Below are 20,836 nucleotides of genomic sequence, written 5' to 3'. Positions count from 1 at the left end.
GCCAAAATACATGTATTTGTTACAAAGAGAAGTGATTGTAGAGAATCCTCTTCACAATTCCATAATCAGTGAATAAAATTCTCTGTTATTGTCGTGTCCGGAGTTGTGCTCGAGTTTCCCTCAAGTGTCTCCAGATATAGTTTACAATGATGACAATAAATTCAGTGTTGTTTTGCAGTTGCAGCTCCATGGCAGCAGATTGCCATGAGCCTTTTTCCATTTCAAACAGTGACCTTGATGTAAATTTATTTCTTAAGAAATTCTGGCAGGTTTGAGACAAACAGTATGCCAGAATCACTTCTAATGATCTGTCCCCCAGAAATGTCCTCACATAATTGTTAATACAAATAAAATATATATTAAAAAGAGGAGTCATGTAGGGCTTAGAGCGTATCAGCTTCAAATTTCCATCAGGGTAAAGGGTTTTGCAATTTCCACTTTAATGGAAACCTACAGAGATTCAGAACATATTGACTTGCAAATAAAGTTGAAATACATAAAACATGGAGAAGCTTTCTCTTGCCTTGGTTAAAATGACCTTTCTTTCTTTCTATTTAAGTTTTATGGCAGGGAATCAAGATGTAAAACTGAAAAAAATTATTGCAATTTAAAGTCTTTCAGATTAGTTCAGGCAGTCACTTTTCCCTCAGCTGGGGCATATTTTTATCACAGAAAAACAAGTGTTTGTGTACATGTGTGTATGCACACACATATCCTTACATTTACAGCCAAAGGAGTCCTGTTTTCACTTAACTTTTCTTCAATGCCCTGGAGCATGGTGGATACATTTTATGTAAAATGTTTTATTAAAGATTTTTTTTTCTATTTGACTTTGACTGATGGAATTAATTTTCTTTAATTCAGATCTATTCTTTGATGGCCTAAATTACAATGCACTTAGATTTGTTTCTAGCTGATAAGCTGACATGCAATAAGTGTTTTGTTGGTTTTATCTTTGTTTTAGTTATCTTCAATGGGCTCTGCAAAAAGTTCTAGTGTGATATTTGTGATTTTGTTTATTGCTTAAATTACCCTGTCTTGGACAGGTAATTGCAATTGAAAACTCTCTTAGGCTCAAAAGTCATGTTTTTCCTTCTTAGAATTCTCCTTTTCTACCTGTGAGATGCTGTGATTTCTATGAGTCTTCTCTTTTTCCTCCGTCTTTGGAAAAGTGTGAATGTATGTCTGCTCAGATATCTATATGTTTGTACACACACTGTAAAGTTAAAAAATATAGGTCTCATAAATTTATCAACTCATGGGAAAGAATATCAAAACACTTCATTTGGAGACAATTTTCTTGGCATAGCTGCTCTTTTATGGCTTTTTATCTATTGTGCTTATTTTGTTAATGCAGGAAACTGGGTCTCTCAGAAGTTCAAAAGCCACTGCTGCTCCTGCTCAATAAAATTAATTGATGTCCCAACATGTCCTCTTGGGGAAATGATGAAATCAGCTGTAACAGTCCTTTCATTCTGTCTCTGGTTTGGGATGAATGTCACCTCTGAAGGACTCTGGTGAATATGATCAGGAGCCCTTCTGGCCCTGCCCTCTGTCTGGGCAGTGTCCCAGGGATGTGGGCAGCACAGAGAGGCTTGCACAAGGTTATCTATCTGCCTGTTCCCCTCCAGCTGAGGCCTTCCAAACTGAGATACTTCTGAGTCCTTGCTTTCTTGTCAGCCTTGTTGGACTCTTTATCCACAAACTTGGAAGGAGCTTAAACTCTGGCTTTTCACAACATTTCTCATAACTGGTAAATTTGTTAAATTAATTATGCACAGAATGCATTTGTTTCCCTTAAACCTTTTTGCCCCCATGAAATTGTTTTAACTAATAATTTCATTCAGTTCCTTCTATTTCTTGCTTTAAGAGACAGTGATTAATCTGCTCATTAGTATGTTCTCTTTCTCAGAAAGGTAGTAAGATTATGATAGCCACAGCTTGTTCTTTGTTTAGTATTATAAATTTACAATTAAAAATTCTAGCTGTAATATGGTCCATCAAATTGTGAGAGCTGTTTTCCTGTGGTGTATTAACATTAGTAAGCAAGATTGTGAATGACACACAAGAACAGTTTTCATGTTATGTCCTTAGGTCAGCATAAACCCATCATCTCTAACAAAAAAGGCTGCAAAAATGCAGCTGCCTGAATTGTGTCATCTGGCCTCTGCCCACTGGAGCAATTGTCATTCTGCTAGACTTTAAAGCCAAGGAAAGTCATATATATAAAATGTTTTTCTAGGTGAAATCAGTGGCTCTTATAGGAAGAAAAAAAAAAACCCTTTGAGTTCATCAAAGCTGCATAAATTGTGTGCCAGCTGCAAACAGCTCAAAGGACAGCCTTTCAAATACTCTATAAAATACTGCTTTCATTGGCACACTTCTAACAAAACAATCATGATTTCTTAATACAGATGTGTCTCATTATTATTCAAAACCTAGTTTGTTTATTTATCTGTTTTAACCTCAGACTGTCAGGTTGCCCAGGCCCTGGTTTTGCTCCTCATGAGCAGCCAGCTGTACACAGTGTGTGACTGGTGGCTGCATGTCACAGCCACAGTGCTGGCTGGGTTACAGGGTGGGGACACTGCCACTGCCTGTCAGGGTGGCTTTTCCTCTCCTCCTCCTCCTCCTCCTCCTCCTCCTCCTCCTCCTCCTGTGCCTGCCAGCACAGAGCTCCCCTCTCTGTGCTGAGCCCCTGGCACTGCTGAGCTCTCCTACCAGGAGCCCAAAAGTCGAAATCTGCCCTGCTCCCAACAGGCATGTGGGGAAAAGACCCTTTCCCCCTTTTTTCCCTGTGTATTGGGATGTGGATTCCCCTGTGATTTTTGCTTTAATTGCTAGACATGAGGCTGAAGGTGAGGGGAAAGGACAGACACAGCAGCATGTGAAGGAAGCCCAGGAGCAGCCAGGGCCACCCTGGTGCACTTCTGTTCCTCCAGAACTTCTGCTCCTCCAGAACTTCTGTTCTCCATGCCCACATGGGACAGAAAAAGGCACCTGTCCAAAAAGTTGGAATGTTAGCAGGAAGGTGGCAATGAGAAGGCTTCTTTCCTCTGTGGGACGCTGTAGCTGGCTGAGTTAAAAGATGGTTGGGAAAAGTCCTTAAATGGAAATCTCAGACATGGAACTTGCTTTTCCTGCCAGAAATCTGGCTGAAGTAGAGTGTTTGTTGTGGAGAATGTTGAAGCTGTGGTGAGCCCAGATGTCACAGTCACTTCTCCCTGTTTGGAGCCTGTCTTCAGCCCTTGGCAGGGATGCAGCAGGCCAGCAGCTACAGAGGAAGAACTTGTTGGGAGGCCACAGGATGTAGGGCATAGCCCCAGGCCTCATGCACTGTCTCTGCCTTCCCTTCAGCTGGGGCTTCTGAAGACCAGTTCTCTCTTCTAAGCCCTGGAAACTGAGCTGCTGTGCAGATGGTACCACTTGTACAGAAGAAATCACAGCCAAAGCAGCCTCCTCTCCAGAGACTCTTGGCTGTGGAGAGGGGCAGCAATGACTCACCCCTGACTATTAGCAAATACAGTGGGTTTGGCAAAAAAAGGGATCCCATTACCCAAAGGGGTTGTTCTGGTTTGGAGTTTGATTTGAAGCTGTGGGCTTTCTTTTTTCTACAATTTTTTAAAGCTTCCATGTTTCTGCCTTGTTGCTGTGTGCTGCAGGCCCAGAAGCACCAAGAGCTGGGAGCTGCTGGGGCAGCCAAATCTGTGTGCAGAGGGTGGCACAGACACAACACTGGGGCTCCTGTTCCCTGAGTGCACATGGGCAGCAGCTCAGCTTGCCTTTGGAATCTGAGAGGGAAAAGTGAGTGTAGCAAAAGGTGGTGCAAGTGTCCCTGGGGTGAGCAAACAGGGAATTTGTGCTCTTGCCTGGAGGAATGTCTGTGTTCCAAGAGTGGCAGCAGACAGGCTCATCCCAGGAGCAGCAGGACCTGGCTGAGGCTCCTCAGCCTCCTCACCTGCAGTGGCAGCTAAAATCCCAGTGGGCAGGGGCCAGATGGAGGCTTTGTGCCGCATCCCTCTTGCCCATGAGCTTGCACCATGTCCCAGACACAGCAGACAGCCCAGGAATGCTGTGTGCATGCCTGTTTGCCATCCTGGTCTAGTCTGAATAGCAGGAAAAGGCCAAGGGCACATGAAGTCTGATAAGACCATGTGATGAGTTACCAATGCTATTCTCTCCATGAAAACAACAGACATTTTTTGAAGGGCATCTGTTCCCTTCATTGCTTGCCTCTTGCTATGGCCTGTCTGGTCTTTATCCTGCTGGATAACACAGCTCCAGGGGATTTCATTGCTCATGGTCTTCCCTCATGCTGATTTACTTTTATCACAGGCTAAAGCTTGTAAACCTTTGACTCCTGTTTACAAATAGACAGACTGGATAATATTAGCAAACATAAACAATCCTCTCCATGAAAATCCTATTTTAAACACAGATTTTGTAAGGACCAATTTTATCTCTACCATCTGTAGCTAGTTAAAATTCCAATTATTTTTTCTTAAAAAGGATTTGGATAGTAAGCATGAGATACATAAACTGTAGCCTTTTATTAGGAGTTTAGAAAAGAATCTAACAGAGATCTGGGTTATCTTCAGTCTTGAAATAGTGCTGAAAAAGCAAGGGTGCTTTCAGCTCTCATAGGTGACATTTTTCGTCTTCTTTTAAACTCCACAATATATTTTTCTAACGTTTATGCTCAAACTTGCATTTGTTTATCTTCAAATAATTTGTTAGATGAATGCCAGATCCTTGGTTGACATTTTAATTAATCTAGAATCAGTCAGTTTATTTTTGCTTGGCCCAAGCAAAAATAAGGAGTTATATAAACTAAGGATACAGTCAGTCTGTCACTGCAAAAACCTGTGTGCCAGTTTGCAATGCAACTGTCCCTCTTCAGTTTGTTGTTGCCATTCTGTCTGTCTGCTGGGGCTCCCTTAGTCTGTGGATTTGCCACTGCCATGAGCTGTTTAACCCATCTGGCACTGCATTAAATCACCAGCATTCTTTCCTATCCTGTACTGTTGTGTAGGGGAAAGTGGGAGCCAGAAGGGTAAGGGAAGGCTTCCCTGTGGTAGATGACTGAGCAAGGCACAGTGCAATGTAATTTCTGTAATTCCTGACCTCCTTGGCCCCAGCAGGATGAGTTTTGAGCTCTGGGCTTTGCCCAGCTGCAGGCTCACATTCCCCACAGCCCCTCTGCAGTGTGGCCACCTTGAGCAGAGATCTCAGGTGGCACCTTCACAAAGCACCTCACCAGGATTCACCAGATATATTTGTCACAAGTCTAGGATTCTGGCATGGCTGATGCATCATCCTTTCCTTTTGACCACTTTGCAAATGGGGCAGGTGAAAACGATTTTTATCCATTGCCTTTGTCTGCTGGGTGAATGGGAGCCAAAGAGCTAAAAGCATCCAGATGGGTGCTTGTGCTGGTCTAATTAAATCAGTTTTGAAACATCTCTTTAGGCTGTGGACAGATGTTCTGTTTGTAGAGAGCTGTGCCAGATGAAGATTACAAGCCACACTGCTGGAGGTTGTTGCCCTCGCAGCTCTGCTGGCACAGCCACCCCAGATCCTCCTCAGCTTCCACAGGGTGCAGACAGGCACTGAGGGCTGGGGACAGGAGGGGTCACACCTGCCTGCCCACGCTGGTCTCCTGGGCACAGCCAGCTCTGCTGGGTGCTCCACATGCATCTCCTGCCCTCTTTCAGTCAAAATTAGTCCAGTGGGAACAACAGAGTTCCTGTGGCTCTGGTTCATGGTGTCAGTCAGGGAGTGGGGGGCCCTGACTAGCCAGGGACAGTGTGGGAGCACAGGGGGCAGGCTGGGCTTGGCACAGCTGGATCTGGAGAATCTGTTTGCAGCTTTCCTGTGCTGGGGTGAGAGCAGGAACAGCAGGAACCTGTCCCACTGCTGGCCATGGTGCGTGGCTCCTCTGAGGGAGGAGCTTTGGAGGATGGCAGGGACTCAATGTCTTTGGACTGCTCATTTACCAAGGTCTTGGCATTGGCTTGACCCAGAGCCGTGGGGATGCTGAAGGATTGTCAAGGGCAGTCCAATCCAAACACGGAAGCTTTTCTCATCTAGCTGTTTTATTTTTACCAAATGTGTTAATGTGTGTACAGACAAAGCATGAAACAATGTTGACCAAGTCTGGTGAGCTGCTTAGCTTCACTGGGCCAAAACTATCTCAGCAGATAGTATTGGACTTTCTGTGTAACACAAACGTCAACTGTGAGAAATAAACACATTTTGTTTATTGCTTTTTGTGTCTTAAACTCTTATCTGCATTAAGAACTCTTTCTTCTCATGACTATTTTCAGTTAGAATGTGTTAGGTTAAAAGCAACTTAAATCCCTTACAAAAGGTGTCTTCCACTAAAATGTAGGAAAAATGTCACTGTTGCTTATGGTGCTATCTGGCTTTCCTTAACTCTGAGAGGCTCTTTTTAATTAAGCATATATGGTGCAGTTCTTCCTCACTGCCCTTACTAGAGAATTATTTCTTTTGATTATGCTTTTAAAGATCATGGCTATATGCAAAAAATCAGTCCCTATCCCTTTTTTTGAGAAGTTAATCAAAAAGATGGCTGAAAATAATCCCAGGTCTTAGTCCCATACCTGAGGTCCTCTCTGAGAGTTGATTGTACTCCCTGAAGGTGTCCAGCCCAGTGGAGCAGCCAGCTCCCTTCTCCAAGGCACCTTGCTTGTGTCCTTCTCCTCAGGAAACAAATTAATATTCTGTGTACACTGGTTGTTTCCTCAGTCCCCACAGTTTCCTTCCCACTCTCCAAGCAGGGAAGAAAGTGTTTCCTATTCCACAGAAACACAGCATATAGATAAGATGAGAGCAGTCCTGAGAATACCCATTTACTTATCTCTTTCTTCACACCGCTTCTTACTGCAGCTCTGCAGAATTTTAGCAGCTCCCAGCCACCCAAGTGAAAGCAAAAGGAAAAGAGGCACAAGCAGCCCTGAAAGGGGCAGGGGCTGTCAGAGCAGGAGCAGCATTTGCTGTGGCACTGGAGCTGGGTGGCACATTGGGGCAGAGCCTGGCATTTGATTTTCTGCAGCCACTAGATGGCACAAAAAATGCTGCTGCAGCATCAGCTTGCTCCTGGAAAATTACTTCAGCGTCAGGCTCATGCTGCGGTTAAAGGGGATTCTTGTGTCCCTTTAATTCAGAGGCACATTTTAATGTTTCTCTTAGATGCCAGAATGTATTGGTTGGAGTCATCCTGTTGAGTGGAAATTAATCTTAACAGCAAAATCCAGCTTCAAATATGGAGCACTGCTGGAGTCAGTGCCATTCACAGGTGGAGAGTAGCACAGCAGAAGATGAGGGGAAGGGAGGTTGCTCTGCTAATTGCATTACAGGGCTAGGCACTAAGAAAAACCATCAGTTCTTGTCCTAGGGCTGATAACAATTCTCCTTTGGGCAAATCACATAATCCTCTTCATTTCTCCATTTCCATATGGAGGGCAATGATTTCCTGCCCTGCAGTGATACCAGAGGAGTTAATTAATACTCATAAAGCACAAACAGAGAGAAAAAAAGCTCTTACAACTATTGTAAGCTACTTGCAAGGGAGAGATGTCCAGGTCTGTCCATCATGCACCATCCTGCCATTGCTGAGACACTGTGATGGTTATAATATGATGATGATGATAGAGTATGGATAAATATGAAACATAATGAAAGAAATACTTTGTTTTTCTTGTTGCTGTGTTTGCAGTGTAATTCATAATGGAAATTTCATGTTGAGTGAAAACAGCCTCGCTGCTGCTCTCCAAAGCCCTCTGAGACAGAGAAAGAGCCTAATGCTGAGGGATGATGACTTGCATGTCCTGGCCCCCACCCACAGTCCAGCTTGCCTCCAGCTGAGGGGAGGAATCTTTGGTGCAGTCTGTGGTTCAGCTGTTAATTGGTAATTAAAGCTCCTGGTTACTCACAGTGCTCTGCAGCCACTGTGAAAGGTGACCAGCTCTGTGACAGGAGCTGGTGCTACACCTGTCACTACAAGAGACATGTACAGCTCCTGAAGCAGGTCCAGAAGAAGGAAACAAAGATGATGAAAGGATTGGAGTATCTCTCTTCTGAGGACAGGCTGAGGGAGCTGGGCCCGTTCAGCCTTGAGAAGACACAGCTGGGAGGGGAGCTCATCCACGTCTGTCAGTGTGTGAAGGGAGGGTGGCAGGAGGACGGAGCCAGGCTCTGCTCAGTGCTGCCAAGCAATGGACAAGATACAATGAGCAGAAATTGATGCCCAGGAAGTTCCATCTGAGTATGAGGAAGAATTTCTGTACTGACCAAGTGCCAGAACAGATTGCCCAGAGAGGTTGTGGAGTCTCCTTCTCAAAGCAGTCTGGACACAATCCTGAATAATGTGCTCCAGGGAATCCTGGTTAAGCAGAGGGGTTGGACTGGAGGACCTCCCTTCCAGCCCTGCCCATTCTGTGATTCTGTAACATCTCTTGTACATCCTCAGGATCAAGACCTTTGGTGACTTTACCACTGAAATATGTAATTCATGCATAATGCATATGCATAATGACTTCTGATAGCCCAGACCATGAACTAAGACATTTCTGAACACTATTAGGAGCTAAGTGAAAAGCATAAGGATTCCATTGTAAATCAATAGCAACTGGGAAAATCTCACCACAGCAGTTGGTATGACTCTTGTGCTCATGAGGTAACATATTTCCTTTTCTCTTTATTGAGTGTAATGGATATGGATCTAGGAGAGACAAAGGATTTCACAGGGTATACAGGGAATTTTCATGATTTACAAAGAAAGGGTTTAAAGGTTCAGATAAGGACAGTGCTGAAAAAAGGGAATTTGGCATGATGTTCCTGAGAAAACAAAGAACAATTATATTCAAGCATACTTCATGCACTGATTTCACTGCCAATGAAAAGAGACTGACCGTGTCTTCCCATAATCACAGAGGGTATTTATGGCATAAATGTAATTTTTGGTTTATCTGAAACTGAGTTTTATCAGCTGTCCTTTAGCAAAGTAAGAAATCAGGCTGTGCATGAGAGAGACGTGAAAACTGTCAGACCAATAAAAACCCAACAAAACAAATGATTACTGATTAGGCTTGAAGAAAGCTGAGAAAAACTATTTTTATATATAAAAAAGAAGACACTGAAGGGCTGTAACTGCAGTGCTAAACTGATTTCTAATCACCCACAAGAGTATTGTCTTTGTTTTTCCAGTGATAAATTTAGTTTTTCCGCTTGTCCCAACTGCACATTTTAGTGATGATCTTGGAGATTTTTCAGTTTCCATTAAAAATTTTAAACAGTAAATAAAGTGATCTTGGCAACCTGTGGGAGAGCTAATGCAGCAGATAGAAGATGTTTTAGATAGAGGGGGTTTGTCTCTTTTCTCCCTGAAGCCATGCTGTGCCCAGGTGATGCAAGCACCGCACAGCCTCAGGAGTATCCAGGAGTCCTTCACACGGACCAGCAGATCCAGAGAGGTTCCATTGGCTTGTTTCCTTGCTGTGCTCCTGCTGTGGGGTGCCCCTGTGCCTGGCTCTCCCTGGCTGAGGTTCATTACCCTTTAAAGCAGGGGCTGTGTGGCAGTCCCTGTCCCCTGCAGTGACCATCCTGCTGTGTATGTGTGGGCTCAGCAGACCCAGCGTGTGCCGTACAGCCTCGCTGCCAGCCCAAGGCAGGGCAGATCTGCAGTACTCATGCACCAGGGAGTGCTGAGCAGGCCCTTGGGTCTCCTGTAGGAGCCTGCTGTGGCACGGGAGATGTGGCAGGAGGGAGACAAGGAGCCAGAGCGGGCTGGTGCTGCCTCGAGGGCTATTGCGGGTGCCTTTGGGAGTGGACTGAGTCAGGCTGATGCAGGCATTTAATTATGCTGCCACTTAATTATCCCCAGAGCTGAATACCCTGCTGTGGAAAAAAGTATCTTGAGTTCCAGCTTTGAGTGTTAGCATTATAATCATAATCCTTTGGGAAACATGGCTTGCCCTCCCTCATAGCCAGGTCTTGCTCCCACTCACCAAGTGAGTACAGTGCTCACCTTCTGGCCAGACACTGCTTGAGGCAGTTAGCCATCAAGGGAAACGGCAGAAAGTGTTTTATTATCCTAAAAAACCCTTTAATACAGGAAATACAGTAACACATCCAGCAACAGTACCGACTTCTAGCTCTTAGCACCATTTTCTTCCAAATAACTAGCCCTCAGATACTGGGAGGTTTTTATATCCTGAAATCTCGCTATGTTGCTACTCCTCTAAATGGCTCAAGATGTATCACAAACAATAACAAAGCAATAGTAAATTATAGATCATTTTAGTTAAAAAAAATATCAAGATGGGATTGAAAGTTAGAGAAATTAAATGAAAGGGAAGAAAGACACCATAAAGAAGCACAAGCACTTGACAAACAGCTATTAGACATAAGAGATGCCCTTATTCTTGCTGCTCAGGGAATGGACTTATTTTTCCCACGAAGAACATTCACAATACCTTATTTAGTAATATTTCAAGAAGCTTTTTTAGCATCTGGCATTGAGTGCAGTTGTTGCAATGCTCTGGCAGCTTGCTACACTGTAAAGCTAGCCCATTAGCATATTACAGAGATGAAAATAAATTGGAGAAGACTCATGAAATCTTCAGTGCAAGGTGCAGCTCCTGTTACATCCAGCTCCATGGAGGATTCATGCTGTAATGCTATTCTTCTGTTTTCTACTCCCGTGAGAGCACAGGCACTTTTTCAATTTTTTTTTCTTTTAAGGTGAAAGGGTCATCAACTTCAAGTACATTGTACATTTTGCAATGCATCACTAAGTGGGGGCAGTGATGGGAATCAAGTGATACATGGGCACTGGTGTGGTTTGTAGGATTATGCAAGCTGTAAGGACAGAATCTGGCTTGGATCAGATGTGCAGTATTTTATGAATCATCTTTAATAGCATGAGTAGAATTGGATAGAGCCTAATAATAGACCTAGAACATTTTTCTATTTGAGTTTGCTACAAAAATTGCTATGCAACTGATCTTTAAGTGCAACAGTTTTCCTTAACAGTTTTTAAATACCATCCTGGATGGTGTTAACAAGGTCAGTGCTGAGATCCAATAATTACTATCAACATTTCTTTAAACAGGCTAAAATATCTTTTTCATAAAGGAGATGGATAAAATAAATTTGGTTCATGGCATAATTTTTGGATGTTATAAATTATTTTTCTTTCAAAATTCTATATGAAATGAAAACGCTACATGTTTTCAAATACAATAATGCATTCTGGAGTTAAAAAGGCAAGACTCAGAAAGTCTATGCTGACAGCAAAATACTATGACAAATAAAATGAGAAGTGTGAAATACTTCACAAAGTTCACTACAGACTTTGCAATTGCTTCCCATTTTTATGGCCAAGGTATACAATGAATACAGGAATAATCACAGAAGACCAGAAGAGAGTGCATGGAAGTAGTGAAGCAAGAAAATGCATTTTTAAATAATTCTCAGTAAATGGCATTGTTATTGAACTCTTAATCATCTTTCAGATAGGTTTTAACACACTGCATATATTGTCCATGTCCATTGGGATGTGATTTAAAATCAGTGGACTCAACTATGTTCTCATTGGCACTGGTGTAAATCCAGAGGAAATCATCAGACTATATCATGGTCATTTCCAGTTTTTCAAGGAGTAACCAAATAGAAATTGGTCCATATTCCATGATTCTCTCTTATACTCCTTTGTCTAAGAACTACTCATAAATAAATCAGCAAAAATAACACACCCACTGCATCTTCTCCACTTTATAATACAACAAAAAAACCCACCACAATATTTTTCCCTTATGTACCTTCTTAGTAGGTGTCAGTGTGAGAATTAGAGTACTACCAGCCTCAAGAATCCTAGGAAAAATTAAGCGGGTGGATCTGGGGAGCAGAGGAAGCCTAACTCTGAAATCCAAATTTATCTGCAACCCAAAGAAATGCCTTGTGGTGTGGGAAGTGACACGAAAGTGTTTGATCATGGTCAACTTGAAAGTAAGTGAAAGATGTGAAATGAGAAGCAACTCTCATTGGAGGCCTCCAAGGGCCAGAAACTGGAGTAAATGAAGTGGCAGAAGAGGGAACTATTGTTCATAATTACAAAAACCAAGTCCTATCCTGGCCAAGCCCCATTTGTCTGCCTCTGAGTTCTGCTGTCCAACTTGCACCTTGCTGCATTTTAGTGTGACAATGCATGCAAAGAGAGCAGGCTGGGGATAGCTAAACTCTCCTTCTCCCCACCAGTGAAACACTCAGGAATCTGATGTACAAGCGGTTAATTTATCTTATTTCACAGAAAACTCTCAGCCTTCATTGGGCATCTATGGAGCAGACTCACCATTGCCCTGCTGTGTGAGCGGCCGTGCAGTGGTGCCCAGGAAGAGTGTGGTGGGTGAGACACACAGGAGGGAAAGCACAGTCCAGATGTGAATCAGACCCTACATGAACAGCCTGACTGAGCAGCTGCAGGCAGTCATGGGCCTTTTTACCATGGATTTCATTTCTGTGGGTCTGCTCCACTGTCAGCAACCGGTAATGGCAAAGCAAAGATGCTGTTAAAGCCCAGACCGTGTAGAAGAGCTTTGCATTCCTAAATGATTGAATCAAAAAGCAGAGCATAAGCCCCATAGGCAACAAGCCTGGCACAAGGTTTATTTTTACTCTGTGAATTAAAGCCCTGGAATGTCCTGAATTAATTCCAGAAGAGTTAACACTCTCACACCTCGCAGCCTGGCCAGGCATCCAGTGCCGCGGGTACAGGCTGTATCGTCATTTTCCTTATATTTCAGTTACCAAAACAGCCATATCTTTCTAGCCTTTTTTATCTCAGCATTCCTTTGGAGCCTTCTTCAATTATTGTTCCCATACCTCTTACTTCTCCTTCCCCTTCCTTGTCTGTTCCTAGAAACTTTCCCTTCTCCCCTGCCACCCAGCTCATGGCACTGACTGGGCCCCCAGCCTGCTGCAAGTGGGTCCATGTGAGCCCAGATGGACAATTTCTCCTTCCAGTCTTCATCACTTGGTTTTTCACCTGGGGAAGCATTGCCTTGCACTACCTCCAGAGGCAGAGTCACTGTTTCTGCTGCTCAGAGCAGAGCTAAGCAGCTGACAGACACGAGAGAAGACATTGCACTGACAAAAGGCAGCACTGCTGGCAGCTTCCTGCTTATAAGCTCCCTGGAAGAGTTCAGAGAAAGTGGGAAATGTTTGTAGAAACAAAACTTACTTACTGAAATCTGCTTTTAGCTTATCTTCTAAAAAATGTGTTCTTTAACCAAGACTCACTTTAACCAAGATCCCACAGCTGAGCAACAACAGTCACCTCTTCTCATGCAGCTTTTGAAACTTTGGCAAGATGGTAGGACAGACTATGTTGTATTTTATGCTGGGTTTTCTTATGCTCCTTTCTGATGAAAAAACTAAGAGGCCACTACTGGAAAACTCCTTAAGTTTTATGACTTTTCCAAGACCTGCTGTCACAGCATTCATTTTTTTCCAGTCAACCCCACTTTGGCAAGTGAACAGATTAAGACGAATCCTGCTGCCCTTTAGACATCCACATTTCTTCTTTATCCCATATGTTTTCTCCAAAATGTTCCAGTTCTTTTTCTAAAATTGATTTTGTATCTCCAGCCTAGTCAGGGACTTTTAACAACTTCTATTTGACGAGACAAGATGGTCGAGGAAGGAAAGAAGTATTTGTTCAGGAACCAAGACAGAAACTGAAACAGCTGACTCAAGGGCACAGAGGAGCTTCCTGACAATGAAAAGCTTGAAAATGGGTTCTCACTCTGTAGCTGTACCATAAAATATTTCCTTTGTTCAGAGAAGCATCACAGCCATGAACTCATCATAACCTCAGTTTAAATTTTAAATGTATATCTTTTAGAGAAAAAAAAACCACCACACAAGCATCTTCTTTAACCCTTCACTAACCATGGGCACAGTTTGCCTCTCATAAGTAAGCAAGAATTGACATTTCTGTAGTTTTTCTAAGCACCCATTACTCAGCTGCATAAACCCATCTCAGCCACCACCAGAGATCTGCAGCAAGCAGGCAAATTTATTCATTAGATTTATCCTATGTTTATTAACAGCCCAGTTCAGAAAAAGAGTCAGTGACAAAAACCATCTGGAATAAACATAATGGAAAACAAACAATGTAATATATTCCGTCACTCCAGCCTAATTGCACTGTTTGGTGCAAATGCAAGTGACAATTTACAAGCCAAACTCTTATTAAAGGGAAAAATGAGCTGTGCAGGGAAGCACAAATCAAAGTAACTAATCAACATAGGCAACACATTCAGGGATTTAAGAGCCAAGGTACGGCAGTCTTTTATTCCTCTTTGTTTTCAATTTGGGAAACCTGCTGTGATGTTGCAGTACATTATACATTATATATCTACTTATGCAACACTGGGGAGAAGCTTGCCTCTGACTGTTGTCAGAGGCACCAGCTACATGCTGTCATTTTTCACCAGCTGCAGCCTGTGGCTTTTGTGTTTAAACCATTCTTTTTCTATCACTGAAGCTGGGAGCAACCACGCTGTCCAAAGCACCACTTTTCTTTAACATATTTTAGCATATAATAAAAAATTGGAATTAAAGATAAGGTTAGAAAAGTAGGTTTGAGTTAGCTAAAAGCAGTGCCAATTTGATCTCAAACAAGTTCTTATTGAGTGAATTGGTCCAGCAAGAGAAAAAGGAAATTCCCTTCCATGCAAGAATCTGAACAACATATGGCTGCTGTCCATGACCCGTTTCAGCTCCGAAGCTGGAACTGACTCATTAGATGCATCTGGCGTCCCCAGGGAAGCAAGAGAAAACCCTGGCAGCAAGAAAGAAAAGATGGTAAAAGCCATCTGAGGCAGAAATCAGCCAAACATCCTGTCTGCACTGGAGCATCATCTTCAAGAATGACTTTAGGCACTTGCATGAAAACTGAGCCCTCAAAGACATAACACTGCCATAATATGTAATACATTGGGGAAAGTACTCCCATGACCTGGAAAATACCAGCTCGGAGCAACAGGGAAAATGTTTGAGACCTCATTACAACAAGGGGCAGCCATCTAGCATTACAGTGAAATCAGTATGAGTAAATATGCCCACAGCCCTGACTGCAGAAGCGTGGGTCATAACTTCCATAAATGTAGCAAGATAAGATTTATAAAATCCTGCATGGAACAATTCTCTCAGTGATTAGATGCTGAGGAAGTTTTTTTCACTCTTTTTTTGTGAGAAAAAAAAGTGAGGAAGGGCTTCCCTGAAGGCAAAAGCTGTCAAAAGACCCACATGCTGCTGTATCTGCCACAAGGAGGAAGACCACAGTCATCACCATCCCATGCACAGAAGTGCCTCTCTGGACTTTCACATCCTTCCCTTGTCTGCAAGGAGTCAGGATCCTTTCACATTTTGGAAATGGCCCTGTAGCTCAAAGAGAGATTGTCTTGGAAACAGCATTTATCAATGAGAAGGCATTTCATATTTCTCCCTGAACTGATATTTTCCTGGAACAGGGCCTGGTGCTCTGTTTCAGAGTCCAGTAGGCCCTGCAAGACAGCTTGTTCTCAACCATAAGGTAGCCTTATTCTGAATAAGAAGGCTGATAATGTGCAAACTTTTGTCATAGCTCATGTCTATGAAAAAATGTCCATATATTAGTTTCTGCATGTGCTGTTTTCAGAAAGAAATGTGTGACATTTGAAGAGGTGGTATCTTAGATATGTCCACAGTGGGGTGTTTCTTTATTTAAGTGCAAAGTCAGAGAAACACACCCCTGAGAATTCTAAAATTTCAGTACTTCAGAGAAGTAAAATATTTTATTGCCTGCTAGCTGTGCATCCATCTCTCCAGAGCATCATTTCATCATCTTATTAGCATGCAAATCAAGAGGACATAGCTGTTGCTGACTAATTTCAAATATGATATTTACAGCATAAATGCACTGTTGGGATGGTCTTTGGCAACACCTTCCAGGCATCTCTGCATGCTGTTGACCTGAAACTGTAATTTTTTTCAACTAGGAAGATGATCATGAAGATTACTTTTCTCATGCACTGAGTTCATGTCTATTCTTAAAAATATTGTATTTGACCTGTCAAACCCCACAGGTATTGTGTTCTTTTATGTGTCTCATCTTCTAACTTCTATCATTTAAGCAGAAATCCCCAAAAGTTGTAGTTGTTTTTTCTCTCATTTCCATTTAAGTGACAGGAATTTAACTAATGTTCAAAAATGGGTATAAATAAAAGAAGGACGACTCCACATATGTAGATTAAAAAATTTGAGGTGTGTGTGGTGTCTGGCAATAATTATACTGATATAATATTTTAATTATTAGATAATATGGATTCTAACTCTCTTGTTCTATGACCACTGGTGGCCAGTCTGACCAGAGAACAGTTCCTGAACAAGAAAAGGCCATGGGGACAGAACATTTTCTCTAAGGAGGAGAACACAGCAGCCATGCTGTGGTCAACACAGTGGTCATATAAGTTTCCAAATCTTCAGCTTTGTAAGTGGGGATTATTCTGCCCACCTGGGATGCTCAGACATTCATTTTGTTGCTCTCTTGTACCCTGAAGGATTTTTGTAATCCTCCAGTGTCACATTCACATTCTCTGAAAAATCCCTTCACCCAGGATTTTTCTCCTGGGAAGATGAGAAGCCTCAGAGAAAAAGGAAAACAATAATTATCTCATTTGCCTCTCCTCTGTTTTGCTCATGTGGAATGTGTTTGGATGATTGTTTCATTGGATTCTGGTGTGAGTTGTTTTCAGTCATTGGTCAATCAGTGCCAAGCTGTGTCAGGACTCTGGAAAGCATCATGAATTTTCATTATTATCTTTTTAGCATTCTGTAAGTATCCTTTCTGTATTCTTTAGTTAGTATAGTTTATTATAGCATTCTTTAATATAAAATAATATAAAAAAATAATAAATTAGCCTTCTGAGAACATGGAGTCAGATTCACCATTCCATGGGGCACCCCACAAATACAACACTCCAGGATTCCCTTTTTCCTCTGAGGGAGGCGATTCAGAGGCCACACTGGTGACTGTGCACGAAGGTGGGAGGTTGTTCATGCACTGAGGCAGTGATCTGGGCATGCTGGCAGTGCCTTGTTGCTGCAGCCATGTGAAACTGAATCTGGTCCTGATTGTCACCAAAAAACCCCAAACAGTCCCAATACTTTCTTTTGACTCCCTGCACCTTTGCCCACATGCTCCACCACATGCCTTCGGTGCTGTCAAGGATCTGAGCTACCAAGAAGCTCCAAAATCAATTTGTGGTGAACACTGAAATTTTTCTCAGTGTTTTAAAAGGACTTCACAGGGACAAGGTAGCTGAGATACTGAGCTGTCTCAGGGAACCATCTATCAACAGCCCCTCAAGGCAGAAACTACTTGCTAGAGCATCAGCTGATAAACAAAAACAGAGGTGACATTCAACGAAAAAATTGGTTTACTTATCACTTGTTCTGCTTCAGCATTGTTTTAGAAAAAGCTGGAAGCAGATCTTGCATGAATATAATTGCAGATTTCAGGAAATAACTTGAAAGCCACAGAGGAAACCTTACAAATAAAACAGAATTCTCTCTGGAATATGAATGCTAGCAGATTTCCCTCCCCTTCCCCCTTTCTCCTTCACTCTTTTCCCCAGCTACATTTAAGATATCAAGTTTATAAGTTACTTTACTTCTTACTTCACTAAGTTACTTAGGTGAAGTTCACTGCAGTTCAGAAATGGGCAGTCACTCAAAAAAAAGCTGCACGAGCAATCATCTGTTGACACCAAAGGATTTTGTTGTATTTGTTCCTGCAGATCCACAGCAAAGAGTCCATGTTCCCTTGTACCCTTCCATTGCAGCAGCTCGCTCAGAGCAGCTTCCAGACCTGCTTTCCATCTGCACTCTGGAATGTCACTGCTCTGCCTCCTGCCCTTCCAAGGGCTTTCCCACTACAGGCACACAGTACTGGTCACTGCTCTCAGCTCTCCACACTGCTCATCTGGGGAAATTTTGCTACTTGTGGTCCTTTGTGGTCAGTTTTGCTGATTGTCTGGTACAACACCCAGACTGAGAGCTTTCTAGCAGGTTTGGAGATTTTTTCTTTACCTCTGAACCTATGGCAAAGCTGCAGGCACACAGCACCATGGAAAGGATTAAAAGCTGATTTCTCTCCTTCTTTACAAAGAACCTGTTTATCTGTGGGTGGCCATTGATGGACACATATTTCCAGAATTCAGGAGAGCTACCTTCAGTTTACTGCATCTTCACAGACTTTTAGTAAGATCTCAGTTCTACAGTCACTGAGTCATGCCCCAGGTCTGTAAGCCTGAGAGGTGGTTGGCAAAATAAATATATATGTGCTGAAATGTTGTACCAGAGCACTGAGGGATAGAAAGGATTCACAAAGAGAAAAAGGGCTTGAGATAGACACCAGAGAAGTCTAAGTCCATCACACATCAGGTTGTAACCTCTTCAAATTGCAAGGATTTATTTGAGAGAGCCAATCTCTGAGTTATGTTGCTGTCAAGTAGCAAAATACTGCCTCTGGTTTTTCAAGTATTTTAACATTTCCAATCCTTAAATAATTAGAATTGTCAGAAAGAAAGACAGTCCATCAATCAGAAGCTTTCACAACTCCTTTTCATTTGTATGTAGATTCCTAAACCTGAAAACCTGATATTGTCAAATAATATACTAAAATAGAGCACCTCAATAATTTTCTTTTTTCTCCCTTTTTTATTTTTATTTTTGTCTCTACAGTACTGGATAGAAAAGAGATCTTAAAACTTTCAAAGTGGACCTGGAGGAAATGTACTCTTTTGTCAAGCTACTGGATTTGTCAGTCTTCTGTTGTTTTGGGTAACGACCTGTCCCAGAAGATGTCTGGGTCAGGAAACCACCAGGAAATGCATAACATTAGGCAGTAATGAAGTGCAAGGCAGTAATTAAAACATCCCTTAGCCTTGGACATCAGATTTCAAGGGTCAAAAGCCTTCCTGCTTTGCTCACATGTGGGTGAATTCACTTGTGCCTGCAGAGATGGGGATTAGCCCCGCAATCCATGTGGACAGCTGGGCTCAGCAGCTGTGCTGGGCACTCTGCCCCCATCAGGCTCCCTCTCCATCCCAAACCTTCTCTGCTCCACAGAGCCTGGACAGCAGCCAAGGTGCTGTGGAGTGAGGACAGGCTGATTTGAGGAAAACCTGTATTATGGAAGTGCCTGGCATTAGGACATCCTGCATCCTGAAAGAGGGAGAAAGGAAAAGGTTTCAAGAAGAATTGGAGAAAGAGGGAAAAAAGAGAGGGAAAGAGCATGTCCTGCATCACCACTGAGACCTTCTAGCACCCCCTCAGCACCAGGAACCCTTCAACAGTCTCATTCCTTCTCAGAGAGGGAGGCAAAAGCTCCAAAGCTTGGTTGAAATGAGGCATTTCTCTTTTTCCAAGCCAGGCTGGTGCACTAGGTATAGGCACTACTAATATCTCTTTTGTCATTACAGCTAATAAAGCCTTTGACAATATGTGCAATAATCCATTCTTAAGATCAACTAAGTAAAGTTTAAACAGTTTGCATGTCACAGGTTGTCTCAGGTGATTTCTCGAAAAAACAAACTCTTCAGGACTGAAAATCAAGTAGAGAGGGAGAAAAGAACTTTTAGAGCAGTAAATTAAGATCCAATAGCAAACCATTTGGATAAAATCTGTTTGTATGATTTCTTTTCTTTGAAAGAAAATAAGTTATTTTCTTATTTCAGATCTCTTCTTTCTATTTACGTTCCCAAATTTATTCCTGATTTAAGATCTTATGTTCTTAGATTCTTATGTTCTTAGACTCATCAAATTTCATAGCTGTACCGCCTGAAAATGGAAGTTTAGAGTAAAAAAGATCAAAAGATTTTGTTCAGTTGTTTCTATAGGCACTGCATTATTTCCTCTGGGAAACTGCGCAAGAGGAACTTTCAGCCTGCTCACAGAATACAGCAGAGTGAAAATGCAATTCACAACTGGGGCAGCTCCTTTGGCTCTTTTTGTTGCTTGCTCTCTTTGAGCTCACGTCAGTTTAGAGCATTTCACAGTTTGTTTCAAGCTTGAAAACACAAGCTGAATAATTAGATGAAAATATCTCATAACAAATAATCCTGAAAAATATGTGGTTTATTATTTATTGGTTTGTGAGCTAGGAAGCGACATCAAGCACCCAGACATGGAGACTTTTCATTTAGTGCATCAGTTCTGCATAATAAGATAGAGTGCATTCCTGATTATAAAATATACACAAAGTATTTAAAGATGTTCAAATTCAAAGCTAGAACCATCTGCTTCTTGCTGACATCTGTTGCTTCAAAGCAAAGGACTATATGAAAGGTTCAGAAATCTTTAGAACTCAAAAGATGCATTTGCTAAGAGAACACATGAATATACATGAATTTATGAATATACATAAATTCAAAAACTGTAATATAAACTGCTGTTTTCTTCTGGGAGTGTGGTTGCACCAGCTAGGTATAAGAGAGTTTTGTCTTGCAAAGAAAACAGCTCCCACCCATCTCTGTGCTGAAAATTAAACTTTTTCTCATTCTCCAAACACTCTTGAAAAACAACATCTTCTTCCATCATTGGAGAAGTTTGACTTTCACACCATTCACCTCTGACTTGCTCCTGCCAGTGCACCTTCAAGGTGTGATCCTCATTACCCTGGAATCTTCTTTCTGCAGAGCCTTTCCCTGTGCTTGCTTAGGGAGGTGACTCCCCAGCATTCCTGGGAGCAGCAAGCTGCATCTCCCAG

General features: G+C 42.3%; 1 protein-coding gene across 3 annotated transcripts in view; it reads right to left on the bottom strand.

The window, feature by feature from the left end:
- Window positions 1-20,836, bottom strand: part of LOC134418799 (complement C1q tumor necrosis factor-related protein 7) — a 114,841-nt gene that overhangs the window by 77,229 nt on the left and 16,776 nt on the right. The window contains exon 2 of one of the 3 annotated variants that reach the window (XM_063157660.1): window positions 6,624-6,815. The exons of the other annotated variants lie outside the window; for them this stretch is intronic. The gene's annotated coding sequence lies outside the window, so the exon portion shown is untranslated. The remainder of the gene's footprint in view (window positions 1-6,623; window positions 6,816-20,836) is intronic. 3 annotated transcript variants of the gene reach the window in all.

Source organism: Melospiza melodia, chromosome 5 (assembly GCF_035770615.1).
Source record: "Melospiza melodia melodia isolate bMelMel2 chromosome 5, bMelMel2.pri, whole genome shotgun sequence".
Lineage (NCBI taxonomy): Eukaryota > Metazoa > Chordata > Aves > Passeriformes > Passerellidae > Melospiza > Melospiza melodia.
Note: the sequence above shows the minus strand (reverse complement) of the source record. Positions and strands in the feature narration are given on the sequence as shown.